This window comes from Stegodyphus dumicola, chromosome 1 (genome assembly GCF_044657685.1).
Source record: "Stegodyphus dumicola isolate Sdum_Otavi_A_Nest chromosome 1, ASM4465768v1".
NCBI classification, from domain to species: domain Eukaryota; kingdom Metazoa; phylum Arthropoda; class Arachnida; order Araneae; family Eresidae; genus Stegodyphus; species Stegodyphus dumicola.
In genome coordinates, this window is record NC_140768.1 from 227,535,053 (window position 1) to 227,550,221 (window position 15,169).

At 33.0% G+C, this 15,169-nt stretch overlaps 1 long non-coding RNA gene across 9 annotated transcripts in view; it reads left to right on the forward strand.

Annotated features, from left to right (window-relative positions):
• LOC118200087 (uncharacterized) overlaps positions 1-13,583 on the forward strand; it is a 730,533-nt gene extending 716,950 nt beyond the window's left edge. For all 9 annotated transcript variants that reach the window (XR_015039757.1, XR_015039770.1, XR_015039753.1 and 6 more), the window contains one exon: positions 12,673-13,583. This is a non-coding gene — a long non-coding RNA (uncharacterized LOC118200087). The remainder of the gene's footprint in view (positions 1-12,672) is intronic.
• Positions 13,584-15,169: the final 1,586 nt, after the last annotated feature.

Sequence of the window (15,169 nt, forward strand, 5' to 3'; positions counted from 1 at the left end):
ACAATACCAGACTTCAAGTTTCCTCCCTAAGATAATCATTGCTGAGGACATGTTAATAGTTCTCTAAGAGATGATGCCTTAGAATCTTAGGAAACCTCCCCAGCTATTAGTCACTCTCTCTCTAGGGAAATAAAAGGAAGACAAAAACCTCCAGCCGTGGCGACTAACGAAGTTTGTCGTTATACGTACGTAGAAGAGCTCTAAAAAAGGAAAAGAATACATAAAATAGCGGGAAACAAAAGCAAGCTGGACCCGACCGTAGAGCCCTTTGTGAATCTGGTCAGCTCCCAAAGACTTAAAATCTTTTGTATTGAGTCCCTCCTCCTAAACCCCATTATCAAATTACTTACACCTCTTTTCTTTGAGAATACTCCACGAAGTCCACTTTGGAAGAAATTGAAAAGTCCCTTACGAAAATAAGATTACAGTAAAATGTCTGAATGGGATTTATTGATCTGTTCTGCTTAGTGGATAGATGTTAAGTCTACATGGCATTTGAAATTAGGAGTGTCTACAAGTCCGAGACGTTATTTTCTCTATAGAACTGCGTAAGTAAAATTTGTTAGGTAATTAAGACACTCAATTTTTTGTCCTTTACATATAAACAGAAATAGTAAAATACATTAAGAACATCGACATTCAATTATTGGACATTTTATTAAATTATCGAATTAAAGCACTGGAAATTAAATCTTAGTTGCATTCAGTTTCGTCAGAAAACAAAACTAAAGGCTAAAGTTGAATTAATCGCCTAGTGTTTGTAAAGAACGTAAAACACATTTGCATGTGTTTGAAATAGGCTAACAAAAATGAGATCTCCATATTCAAGTTATGTTATTATAAAGAAGGAATGATAATTAGTATCCTATGCTTTGCTGAAAAAATTGCAGAGGCATCAGGATTCTTTTTTTAAAACAGGATATGAGAAACATGTGCAATGCCGGTACTCGAACCTGGACCTCTCGCATACGCTCCGAGTGTGCTAACCTTTACACCACAAAGGCATACTGGAAGGAGGGAGAAAATTCCTTTTAAAGGGCGACTGGGGATTAGGGGACACAATCGCCAAATCTGGCGGTGAAGAATCACCATCCACCACTTTTTCAGTTCGGTCGTCACTCTACACTTAAAATTTTTTGGATGCCAGAAACTGAAGAAATGAGCAATGTCCTCGCCGAGACTCGAACCTGGACCTTTCGAATACGCGCCGACGGTGCTAGCTGTTACATCACGAAGGCGTACTGGAAGGAGAGAGGAAACACGTTATAAACTATTATAAAAGGTAAAAAAAAGGTTAGGTTAGGTTATTTATTATCATAAAATTTTTCAAGAGGGAGGTTTTCGTTCATGACTTTGCAAGTAAATAAAAAAATCTTTTTAAGTTAATATGCCTTTACTTACATTAAACAGTTGAGATTACTTGTCATTAAGATGAGTGTCACTAAAAATTCCATGGCATCTTCAGTGATATTGACCTTATGTTTAAAGAACTAAATTGCCGCCCATCCGACTTACTGCTTAGTGACTCGTGCTGACGAACTGAAGAAACCGGGCTCGAATCCCAAAGTATACATGAATGTTTGTAAATGCATAATGTCTATGTGGTATGCGGGCCACTTTAACTATGCGTCACATAAAAACTGTGAAAGATCGAAAAATTTTGAGTACACAGCAAAATTAATAGCAGAAGAATACTTAGAAGACAAACCTTACTAACTGTATTACTCAGAGATCAACTCGATTAGCTTTTAACAAGTCTAAACCCATTTGTGATACAGCTCCTATGACACATTATGGTCAAGTTCCCCATGAATCCCCTACCCACTCTACTCCTGCTATCCTCAAAATTAATTAATCGGCGGCATCACGCAGACGATACAGCTGACCACGTCGCCCACGTCACAAAAACCAGTAATTGCATTCCCTCATTATCTCTCCTTATGTCCCTCGCAGAGCCGATTCTTTTCTTGGAGAAAACGAACCATCTGCCGTAATTAAACTCCCACCCGCTCTAACCGCCCGCCGTCAGTAGACGATCAACCAATGGTGAGAAAAATAATGAAGTTAAAAGTCGTGATGAAATCATTCGGTGAGAAACGAAATTTCATTAGAGCAGAAAACGTTTGGTGCCTACCTAACGCTGCACGTGAATGGTAAAATTCGGAGGATTTTAAGCAGCTAAAAGATGAATCTGTGGAAATTAACTTTCTTGTTAGTTTCAATTGAAAAAAAAATTGCGTTTTATTCGTTTCATTAAACTTGAAGTTTTCCCAAACTACGTAAGGGTGGGTGCCTTATTGCCTATCTCTTTTAATAATACGATGCATATAAAACATTTCTCTCCAAATGAAGGTGATATGCTATGCATGAAATCCTATCAATTCTTTTATTAATTAAGTCATGTTGTAAGGAATACAATACACTTCTCCTGTGGGCTTTCAGGATATGGTGTTAACTGTTGGAAAAATCGAGTTGTTTTATTAAAATTTCATGCTTCTCTTTAAAAGTAAAAAAAGGTCTGATGTAACGCCACATGATTTCTTTGTATAGCCTATTTAATTATACACATTTTTTGCTGCAATTCATTTAAACTTATTTCATCCAGTTATTCAAACTTAATTAACCTATCTCTCAAGGCAAATTGAAAATAACATAAAAAATTGCACATTTTTTAACTAAATAGCCCCGTGAATTTCTAATGTACGCGAGTCAAACTTCTTATAATTTTGTTTTTTAATAACGAGTATAAAACGTACCCAAATATAAGTATAGGAACCGGAAGACCGCAATGGAAATTACATTTCGATAGTTATCGTAAATTATTATTATTTTTTTGACATTCCCAAAACATGAATATTTTCGTCATTTAAAACACTTCCGTAATTAGAGATATATAGCTACGACCAACGATTGCGAACGTAAAGGCCGGGTAAGAACTTTTAAGCCGGGTAAGAGTAAAAAGAGGAAGTGTACAACTGGATGTTACAGTAGTCCCATATACAAAATTTCAACGTTCTGCTGCAAATAGTTTGAGTAAAATACCAACAAAAAAATACCAACATGTGCGTACGTACGAAAACCAATATGTACGTACGAGCATATGTCATAGAAAAATATTTTTTAAATCCATTTTACAATCAGTTTTAAAAACAGTAATCCTTTATTCTGTCCGTACGTGTAGACGTCACGCAATAAAATAGTCCAAATGGATTCAGTAACAGTCAAGATGGATATTTTTGTTGAAATATGATACCCGAAATTTTTCGCGATTACAATACTTCCTTTATTTCGTACAAAGAAGTAAAAAGAACCAAGGATTCTACAAAATTATAAAGATAAGTCCAGTTCTGAGGTTTGGTTTGGTTTGGTTTATTGAGATACGGCAAAGCACACTAGGGCTATCTACCTAAGGGTAGGGATACCTTCCTGGAAGTCCTTGGGGAAAACCCCAAAAACGCCCATGCATTCAGCTCGTTTGCTGGATTCGAACCTCGGATCGAACTACCAGGGTTCAGCGACTTAACGCTCTGCCGCTGATGGGCCTAGCTCTGAGGATTATGTAACTAATCGTTGTAGAAATATTAGACAAATAATAAATTGTTAAACAATTACAGTAAATTCTCCCGTGAGATCCATTCTAAAAATGACCTGTGTTTATGAGAACGCAAATATACATGGGTATTTACAACGACCTCCACAGAAATTATATAGAAAATTTAGTAGTTGTTTTCAAGACGGTTTAATATAATTAAATAAAAAAATTATTTTTATCTATACGATGCAATTGCTTATCGTAACCGCCCAGACGATATAGTGGTTAGGGGAGCCTGACTGCGATACCAAAGGGCCCGGGTTCGAATCCCGGAGAAGGCATTGGATGTAAAATTGTCTGTCCCTTCATAGTGGGTAACGGTGGCCGCCTATTAGGTGCCTCCATAATAAAATGGTCACCACTTCTGGCCTCAGGAGTGACCAATGCCGTTATAGACAAGTACCCGCCATTAAAAAAAAAAAAAAAAAGAATGTGTTGGCATTTCAATAAAAGAAATTCTTTATTAAAAGTGTGCTAGAGATAAACTTCCGCGTTTAACACTTGCTTCGCCTGGCAATATGTCGCTTCTTCTTGTTCCTCTTCTTGTGTAATCGCAAGTACAATGTTGTGAATATGTGAAAAATGCGCATAAGAAACTCACTAAATAGCTGATGTGCCAGTTTTGGCTCTAGCACTGCTTCTTTATGCTTATTATTATATATACTGCGCTTAAATGAGTATGATCTGCGAAAGTTTACATCTCCCTGTTATTGCGGAGAAAAACTGCATGTTTAATTAATGTTACATGATATACGCCACATACTCTAAATTACTACTACACACTCACACATACACACATAAAAGGTCTGATGTATTTTTGTCTATCACTTTTATGAAAAGATTGAAATTAGAAATTAGAAGAACCTAGAAACATAATGCAAGAAATAATAAAATTTTAAGCTCTTAATTTTTCGTAACAATTATTGTAATTTATAATTAATTAAACATAAAGTTTTAAATTTTTGTGACATCATTTATATATTAGTTTAAGATTGATAACGATATAAGACTTTTTACGATACATACTTTAATGTGTCAGCGCAAACAAGTATCTTCTGACCGATAAGTGTCTTGGGGGATACTGTTGGCCGCGAAGTGCTACGAGATGTAATAGGGAATTTTTGTAATGGAATATATGTTTTGAAATTATACCTTCAGTTTTAGACATATACTTGTGGGAATCAGAGTTTTCCACAATGAAAATACGACTGTGTGCATTTATTCGCATGAAATTATTTCAAATTTAGAGATTCCTTTTCCACCCCCACCCCTCTTTTTTTTTTTTTTTTTTTTTTTTTTTTTTTAATAAATGTATTTTTGATTTTTAAAAGTTTCGGTAAAAGTTCTCTGTTTCCGTTATCATGTATTTTTTTTACAAAGAGTACGTATATTATGTTTAAAGTTTTCATTACATTAAAATATAATACAATTGTATGAAATTTGCTACAGAAGCTTTATTTGTCACTTCGACAGTTGATTCATTATGATTTTAATTGTTTTCAAAAAAATTTATTCTATTGGTACAAATATAAAATAAAAACAGTTGTAATATGAAAATTTACATTAAAATTTCATAATTACTATTTACGTATCTAATATAGTAGATATGTTCAATAATTGGCAAGAATTCTAAATTAAGATTTCTGAAAAAGAAAACGTTATTAATAATAAATCTCATATGACAAGTTTCCTGTTTTCTATTTTTGATTGGGTGCAATCTTTTTTTCCTCTTTTATAAATGGAAAGAAAAATTATGTAATTTTAGTATGTAATAGTCACAACTAAGCAAATATATTTTACCTAGTTTCATTCTTTTCTCTTAAGTTTTACAGGTTGGATTATTTTATTGTAAGTCTCCGACTCGATATTTGTATTGAAGATTCATTTAACTATGCCACGCTCCGGGCAAATCTAGTTTTCATCTTATAAAGATATAATTAGTAGGTTGTTTTTCCCTTTAAAACGAAATAATGTCTGTATGCGCTCTCATTGGAAGTTCTACACTTATGCTGCTATGCTGCTTTTAAAGATTTTATGATTTTGCTGTTGAATTGTATATAGCGTATGCGCGAAGAAAACAATGCTTTGTACTAAAGCTAAAATGTCAAAAAAAAAAAAAAAAAAAAAAAAAAAGGTTTAGCCTAAGTGAGTACAACAGCAGTCTGGTAGACCGCGAGCTCACTGAGAGCATAAAAAACATTAACAAACATCTTTGGGCAACCGTTAAAATCTGAGACTCTTCAGGTTTTTATATTTTATTTGTTATTTATATTCATTTCATTCTATTTTTAGCTCAAAGGGCGTTAGCCCAGAAGGGTTATTAATTTCGTTTTGGCATTTTGCGTTGATTCACTATAAATGTCGGTTCACTTTTCAAATTGTTGCCACCAAATATTAGAGCTCTGTTAATATATATATATATATTGTATCTATATTTAATATCAATAGCTTAAAATTATGTGTAGTTACATTCTTTAAGTCATTAAGTGTTAGGTAATTTCAACCATTGGCCATTGGAATTGTGCATTCATTGGAATATATTCATTACTCATTGGAATATATTCAGCCATTGGAATTATTGTATAAGGAAACATGTTTCCTTGGCTTTCATTTAGGCAACACAACAATGACATTATATTTCTCAATCTGCTCACTTAATTTTACACATCCTAAAATGCTGTATACTTAAGTCGTTTAGCTATATAGATGTTAATGCTTCAAACAGCCGCATTTATCCAGTGCAAGAATACTTCAGAGAATGCACCACTGTAGAGAATCTGGAATAGAATGAAAGTGATTTTTGTCTAATTGAAAATTTTTTGTAGGTAGGTGACTTAGGAAGACCTACTTCATTTCCTGAATCATACATTAAAATTTAAATAACGTAATTACGAATCTGTGCCTAAATGAATGAATGACGTGTTCGGTGTAAAAAGAAGATGAGCAAAATACTAAGCCGGTAGTCATATTTCATTGAAAAACGTTAGTGAGTTTTAAAACAAATTCAATTATCATTGCGCAGAACTGAAAACCTGCCATGCCATGACATGAAGTCTGAGCACAGTTTCTGCAGAAAATATGATAATAGGTTATTGAATTCGTTGAGTTGAAAAGAACATATTATCTCGGGATTTTATTTTATTTAATAAAGTCGGTTAGCTAAAGTCGGTTTAGTCTAACATGAAGCTGTCCTCGTAAGGTGAAAAAACAGGTAGCATTCTCAGCGGAAGCCAATGGGACTGGATTTGACAATTTTATCACCTTATTTTCTACAACAGATAACAAAGAGGATCTTTTGCCGAAGAGGCCGTATGATACCATTGTCGAAAACCGTTCAGTTAACTTTATAATTTAAAGCGACAACTTTTTATTCTTTTATTAACTTATAATATGTGGGATATTGTAGTCTGACGATTTTCAAATTGAAACCAGCACCACGAAATATAATTCAAATATTTATTAATTTATTAAGAAGTTTATTTTACAGATATTACAGATTTATGAAAATTAGAAAAAAGTTTGTTTTGCAGCTATATGAAAAATTTATGTAAAAATTATAAATACGTAAACGTAAGATAAAAAATATAAAACTCAAAATTACTAACTTTAATTTAGCTACGTCTCCTTCCCAGAATCTAAACTGCGTCACGTCTGAAAAGTAATCTGCATTATGTCAGCTTATCCTCCTCCACTGCAGATGGCTCTCATCCAGTCGCAAAGTTTGAAATTTAAACAAAGAAATCAAGTCTTTACGTACCGCTGTTACCCTTTTTTGTCTACTTCGTTTTCCTGCTGCTTAGACGCGCGCTTGCTCCTCTGCTTGTCTCCATCGTCTGAAAATGTAAGCTTTCAAAGTAGCGCGGATCCATATCGCGATCGTGATGATTTATGAACCTATTTAATTACAAAATAAAATTGTGATGAATCAGTGTCTCCTACACTAAAGTTTTTCTTCACAAAATTTATGACGCCTTATGGATTTGCGCCGTCTTCTAACTCTCAAGTCATTACAAGTCACTCTCTAGCCAAATTATTACATATTATTATTACTTATTATTAATCCAAAGGGGCTTTGTCCCTGAAAGACTATTGTTTTCGTTTTGCGATTTTGCGTCGAATCACTATAAATGTCCGTTTCACTTTTCAAACTGTTGCCACAAAATGTTCGAATTTTGAATGACGTAATCCTCCTACGAATATGGGCATGTGGAAGAGCAAATTTGAAATTTGGAGTTTGTTTTATTATCGATTTCATATTTTTTAAAACTTTTAACGAATTTTTGTGTAACAAACTCAAGGATTTCAAAGCGAGCAATGGTAACACTCTACGGGGGGGGGGAACCTTTTTATCTCTAGCGCGTGGAATTGCGTATCGGAAATTCTAAAGATATGCTCATTTTAAAATTATTTTGCGACATTGGTATTGAATTGAATTTTATGGTTTAAATGCAAAGAACATGATATTTAATAAATAAAGGTAACACACAAAACGTTAAAAAATGCCCCTTTGGACGTAACTTAAAATCTGAAACCTTTCAGATTTTTTTAAATACTATATTCATATGTATTATAAATTAATAATCATTTCATTTATACTTCGTATATTCTCGATTTTAGCCAGTCGTGTGTGATATAAGAATGAGGCATAAAATATCATGTATTATAATAATGCTATTCATTTCTTCAAAGTTGTACATTTGATTAATACAATTATCAAATTATATCCGCCATTTGTGCAAATATTCCTAAATTAACTAATGTATATATGAGACATCAGATAATTCCAAAGAAAGTCACACATTATTAGATTTTAGAGGATGCGTTCCGTGAAAGGACGCCACCAGCTTTATAAATTACTCGTTCAGTAAATAATTATTGAATTATAGAATCTGGCCGTACGATAATGCGCCATTTTACTGGACCTATATAATTTTTCTAAATCTATTCGATGACGGCATAATTCTGAAGCAACGAATCTCTGTAGTATCTGGGAAATGTGTTAAAAAAGACACGAATGACATTGGTATAATAAGTAGCATTATATATCCTACTGTTTGTAATGTAACGGAATACTTAAATTGCATTTTACTGTATTGGTTAAAACTAAGAATCATCTTATTCTTTATAGTTCACCCTGTATAAAGGGTTATTTGACACTTATACCTATTTTTACAATATTCATTTATTTTTTTGAAAATTAATTACAAAAATAGACAATTATATTAATTTATGAGCAAATTCTTAACGGTAATATGTCTCATTAGAATATTTATCTTCTTTTCACTTAAGTTAGTCAGCATCATTAGCCTTTCGTCCAGAATAATCTATATAGCGTGATAATGGTGCCATTCTGAGAAGGATATACACTCTTCATTTCACTTTCTTTTTTAAATTTAAAGCTACTTACTTAAATAAAATGTCTTTTAAAAATTCCCCAAAGATTGCAGCCAAATGCAATTTTCGTCTGCTAAGCCAAATGGAGAGGATCAAAATCGTTTCCTGTATAGCACTGATTACACAGAAAACAACTTTAACAATAATTAATCATTCATTGATGATACCATCCATAGCATCAGCAGAATTCACTAATTCAAAAACGATACAGAGTCATTTAAAAAAATAACTCATTTTAAAGCAGTTAACGTAATATAATCGTTTTATTGTCTTTGAAAAGAAGAAGATAATTTCCTTTCCGACTAGAATTTTTTCTCAATCTCTTGACAAAGTGGCCAAATTGGAACTGATGTAGACTTATTACTTGATCAAGGTAAGCCCGTTAAGTTCTTTTGGCTCATTTTGTTCGATCCCTAAGGTTCAAACGGGGAATTTTCTTTTTACAAACGAGAAATGACTTAGACTAGAAAGAGCACTCTTTTCTGTTTTGTTTTTTTTTTTAATCTCTCTCTCTCTCGCTGTTTTTATTGGGAGTTCCATCTGGTTTAGATTTAGTGGTATTTAATATTAAAAAACATAATTATGTCTTAAAACTGAACATTTCGAAAAACTTACATCAACCGGAAAGATCTCGAAGCATTTCTTAAACGGTAGTTTAATTTTGTATTTTTCTGATACGTGAAAATTCCCTTGCGACACTCAATAAACGTTTATTAATTTATGCTTGAAGGAGATTTTAAAAAATATGTATTCGAAAGGCGAATTATATTTCGAAATGAGTTCTGAGCCGTATTTGTAAAACTCGTAAGCGAACTAATAAAATGTTTCATGTCGTTTCAAATTGAAAATTGACTCAGTTTCTCATTTTACGAGCTCCTTTCATAAGAAGACTAAATTTTAGTTGAGTAAATGTATACAATATAAATTATATGTAATCTTAAATTGAGCAATATTAAGAGGAAAACAAATTTGACATTGAATGTGTTTTGAATGTTGGCACATAGTGGATATAAGAAAAATACACTAAGCTACTTATTACTTACACTGCAAAAGGTACTATTCAATTTAAGTTTCATGAATTCTGGGATGAACATATGGTTAGTTGTAATAAAAACGTATAGAAATTATGCAATTTCTTGGAATTTTAATCTCTCATATATCTTTGAATAATACACTTATGTATAAAATTAAATTGCAAGAGGTATATTTTCCTATAGCTGTAAAATAATAACTTGATTCGAGCGTGCTTTTACTAAAAACAGTACAATATTAAGTTAATATACAGGGGTTGGACAAAAATATGGAAACACCTTTAAAAAAACATGTTTCTTTGCTTAATATGGTGTGGGAAACCCGTTGGCATTCAAAACAGCTTGCAGTCTTCTCGGAATGGATAAATACAGTTCCTGTATGTTTACCAAGGGAATATTATACCATTCTTCCTGAAAAACGGTGGCAAGTTCAGATAATGATATTGGCGGTGGATAACGAGAACGCACTTTCCGTTCCAATGTAGACCACAAAGGTTCGATAATATTCAGGTCTGGTGACTGTGGTGGCCAGGGGAGATGGGACAACTCATCCTCGTGCTCAGAAAACCAGTCCTGGACAATGTGAGCTGTGTGAACAGGGGCTTTGTCGTCTTGGAAGACACCATCACCATCGGGGAACAAAGTTTGTACCATGGGATGAACTTGATCGGCCAAAATGTTCACATAAGTCTTGGCAGTCATGTGCCCTGACACAGTTACCATGGGGCTAGCAGAGAACCACGATATGGCTGCCCAAACCATAACAGAACCCCCGCCATGTTTCACTCTTGGCAACAAGCAGTCTGTGTTATAGGCTTGAGATGGCGTTCTCCAGACGTAAACTCGGACAGAAGTGGGAAACAATGTGAAAGAAGACTCGTCAGACCATATTACTCGCTTCCACTGCTCTATAGTCCAGGCTTTATGACTTAAACACCACCTTTTCCTGTTACGGGCATTAGCATCACTGATGAGTGGCTTCTCAATTGCAGCACGGCCAGAAATTCCCTGTTTATGAAGCTCCCTTCTAATTGTTTTGGTACTCACAGGGTTCGGTAACACAACATTCATTTCAGCAGTAACTTTTGCAGCTGTGGTCTTCTTATGTTTCGTCACAATTGCCCTTAATGATCGTCTGTCACGATCAGTCAGGACACACTTTCGTCAGCGCTGTGATTTAGCAGATGATGTTTTTCCGCTTTTGAAATATGCGGAATAAATCTTCGATACAGTACCTCTTGAAACACTAAACACCTCGGCTACGGAAGCACCTACCATACGTGCTCCAACAATTTGCCCACGTTCGAAGTCTGTTAACTCTGACATAATACAATGACAACCTCACATAACAGTACTCCGACAACAACTGAACTGTTTAGCACATTTACGAAGTTGTATAGGTGGCGTCAGTAGTCAAAAACGCCAGCGTCACCTACATATTTCATTAAAATCAATCTTTCTTTTCAAACATGCATTTCACAAGGTATTTCCATATTTTTGTCCATCCACTGTATATGGAAGATGAACGTTACTTTCAGTTAGAGCAAGAAATGGTTCAAATCTTAAGTTTCTGGTTTAGAATAGGAATTAATGAACAATGCATGTCAAGAACGTTTAGAAATTTATTTAGTCTCAGACTTGTTTGATACTAATCTCAAACTAAAAACACATACATTCAACAAACAAGCATATGTTTGTTATGTGTGTTAGATTTAGTGGCCCAAGAATTCCCCTCCCCTTTTCTTAAAAACACAAAAGGGGCTATTAGTCTAGAAATGGGATTTCCTTTGGTTCACTATAAACGGCGTATCACTTTTTAAATTGGTAAAACCAAGTATTATAGCCCTGTAGGTTTCTTTAAGAAATTAAATAAAGAAGTATATGCGTGTATGTATGTATTTTCCTCGCATTGTGAATAAATGACAGTACCTTGAGCCGTCCAGCTATGAATAACCTCGTCCTCCACCCGAACATGTATACCTGGAAGCCTGAATTTAGAATTTCGTTTATTATTTACTGCATATTTTATAAAATATTAAAGAATTATTTGTTAACAATCTCGACGATTTGAAAGTGGGTAGAGGCAACACTGTACGGAGTAAAACAATTTTGTCTCTGGCGCGTGAGATTGTCTATCGGAAATTTTAAAGATATGCTGTTTTTAAATATTTTAGCTCAAAAAGGCATTAGCCCAAATGCTTTCGAAATATGTATGGATTTGGAAACGAAAAAAAAAAACGTCCCTTTGGTCGTAATATACAATCTGAAAGCTTTCAGACGTTTTTTAAGTTTTTTAAACTCTGCATTCTTTTCTAAATAGCTTTATTTTCAGCAGATAAATAAATAATGTTGAAATATAAATCTAATCAAATTAATCTTTTAGGGTAGTATGGAATATCTAATTATTTACATAGTGTTCGAATTGTATGCGTAATATCTCCACTTGGACTACAATTTGTTTACAACAGTACAGCTCATAGTTTGAATTCATTTGTCTTAAAAACATGTATCTGTAAAAAATTGGGCAAAGAAACAGTTTGGAATATTTCATTTTTTAGTTATCATATTTCATAATTAAATTTGCTAAAGTTATTTTTTCTCGTGGGAAATTTTGCATTACTATATAGTTCTAATATGACTTTTTTTATTTTTCAGTTGGAATCGAAATGGAGTGTCTTAATTTGATTGTTTTCTCTATTGCCAATAGTTTTGAAATCCCCACTTTATTCTTCAGCTATAAATCAAGCATAAAATGGACTTTAAACTTTTATTATTATTATCTGCATAACTGTATTTTTAACTTTTATGTGTCATTGTATTATTTTACTTATTATCTTTGTATAATTGCGGTATGTATTGATGTATTGAACTACTGATATATCATTTTTCCTTTGTATCGGTATTGTTTTTAAGTACTACTTCATTTGTATTATTATTTTATTATTATTTACATTGGTTTGTTTCCTTTTATAGGAGTATTAACATAGTTTAATTATTCATGGTATATTTTAGTATTTTTATTATAATAATAGTTTTTGTATTTTATATTTTTTCTCTGCTCTCTACATACCTAGATAATATTGTTGAATTGTATCTCTTTGCAGTATGAGTTATTTACTTACATCTGTAAGCCTCGTGGAACACAAGGAGTTTTGTATTTATTTTCGTAATTAAAAAAATAGTACTGTTTGGATTAAAATAAAACATCCGCCATTAATAAAATAAAGTATTCATTTTTACGACCGTGCACTTTCCTTTGAGAGTTTATTGTGTAATGAACAATTATATGTAGAAGTTTAAATAACAATATACACATAGTTAATTTTTTATTTTGAAACTCCTTCAACAAATTTTTTGAGGTGAAATAAATTAATGATCGATACTTTGTACCCTATATTTTAGATTAAGCTTAGTTAATTTCTTAGGCATTTTAGAAAAATCCAGCAATCTTCAAAAGGCCCGTTTACGCCCTTAAACATTATTTTATAGCAAAAAATATTTTTTTTAGTTTAAAACTTTCGTTGATAAAATTTATATATATTGGCGTATTTTACAAAAACTTACTTTAATCGCCCTTGTGTACCTGTATCGTACTGCAATAATCACATTAAATTCTAAATAGATATGCCAGTTGTTGATTTTTCATTCATATGTGACTTGAATTAAATTATTTACCGAGGATAAAAATTGTTTTTAGATAATTATTAGAATTTGTAAACCTTCAAAAACAATGCCATATTGAAGTTTTCTATGAAAATAATTACATTTTCTAGGAATCTGTGAATTTTATTTAAAGTTATTAATGCGATACCCAAAAAGTATTTTTTCTCAAAATATTCAAATAACCTAAATTGTTAAAATAATTTTTTGTGTCACATTTTGTTCTATACATATGTAACCGCAAAATACAGCAACAAAAAATTTATTATCAGAAAGAGTCGTTTCTATAGTTACCAGAGGCTTACGTTTAGTGCCTTGTTACCGTTGTGAAATGCAAACTATTTGCATTTAGCCCCTCGACCATCATATGATAAAATATTGTGATGAACATAACAGTGCAATTTTGCTTCAAACACCTTTCAGCTTCTGATAAACTTGAACTCATAACGTAAAATTCTATCATTGTCAGCAACAGCACATTGAACTGAATATATGTGAGGTAATCTGGCTCGTATTCACGTTACACATGGGGAAGACAGCAAAAACCAACGAGTGTAATCGCAAAAGACGGCAGTACAATGTTGTTCATCGAAAAGAGTCTGAAATGCATAATATAAAGTTCTATAACTGTCAGCAATAGCACATTAATTTGAATATTTCTAAGGTAAACTGGCTCGTATCACTTTACACATGGGGAAAATAATGAAAACCATCATGTATAATCCCAAAAGACGGCAATACAGTGTTGATTAAAGGTCTATCATTGTCAGCGAGAACACATTAAGTTGAATATTTCTAAGGTAAATTGGCTCGTATTCACTTTACACATGGGGAAAATCATGAAAACCATCATGTATAATCCCAGAAGACAGCAATATAATGCTAACTATCGAAAAGACTCTTGTCAACAATAACATATTAAATCGAGCATTTTCTTAATGATGTCCTCGGAAGTGTTGATACGTTCAAGAATTGTGAAAAGAAAAAGAAACTACATCAAGACTTGTGAGGGAGCATGACCCACCTCAAAGTATCCAGGGGATGTTTTAGTGTGTTGATGTAATATCAAGTATTTACCACAGTTCACATATTTACGATGACAAACACAACACAGTTATATATATGGACGGAAAATTGATACATTTTCTAGAATGGCTCAACAAGATTTGCGCTCTTTTGGCGGTGCAAGATATGCCTCTGTACATGGTGAGTTGGTTACTTAACCAACGAAATTCTTTCGGCGAATCAGGGCCACCTATATTATCTCATAATTCAGAACAACATGATAGATAGTTATTTACATACATGCGCAGTCTACCATCGATCTCTCAATGTCTTTATGATATACTTTTATGCAAAATGTTTTTATAATTCGCTACCTGATGATTCCACGAGGAACCCTGCTGCTTGCTTAAGAGGAGGGATGCCTTCATAAAGGACATTTTGAGGGAAACTTGCTCGTATTTATGTTAGGGAAAATAAGAAAACCAAC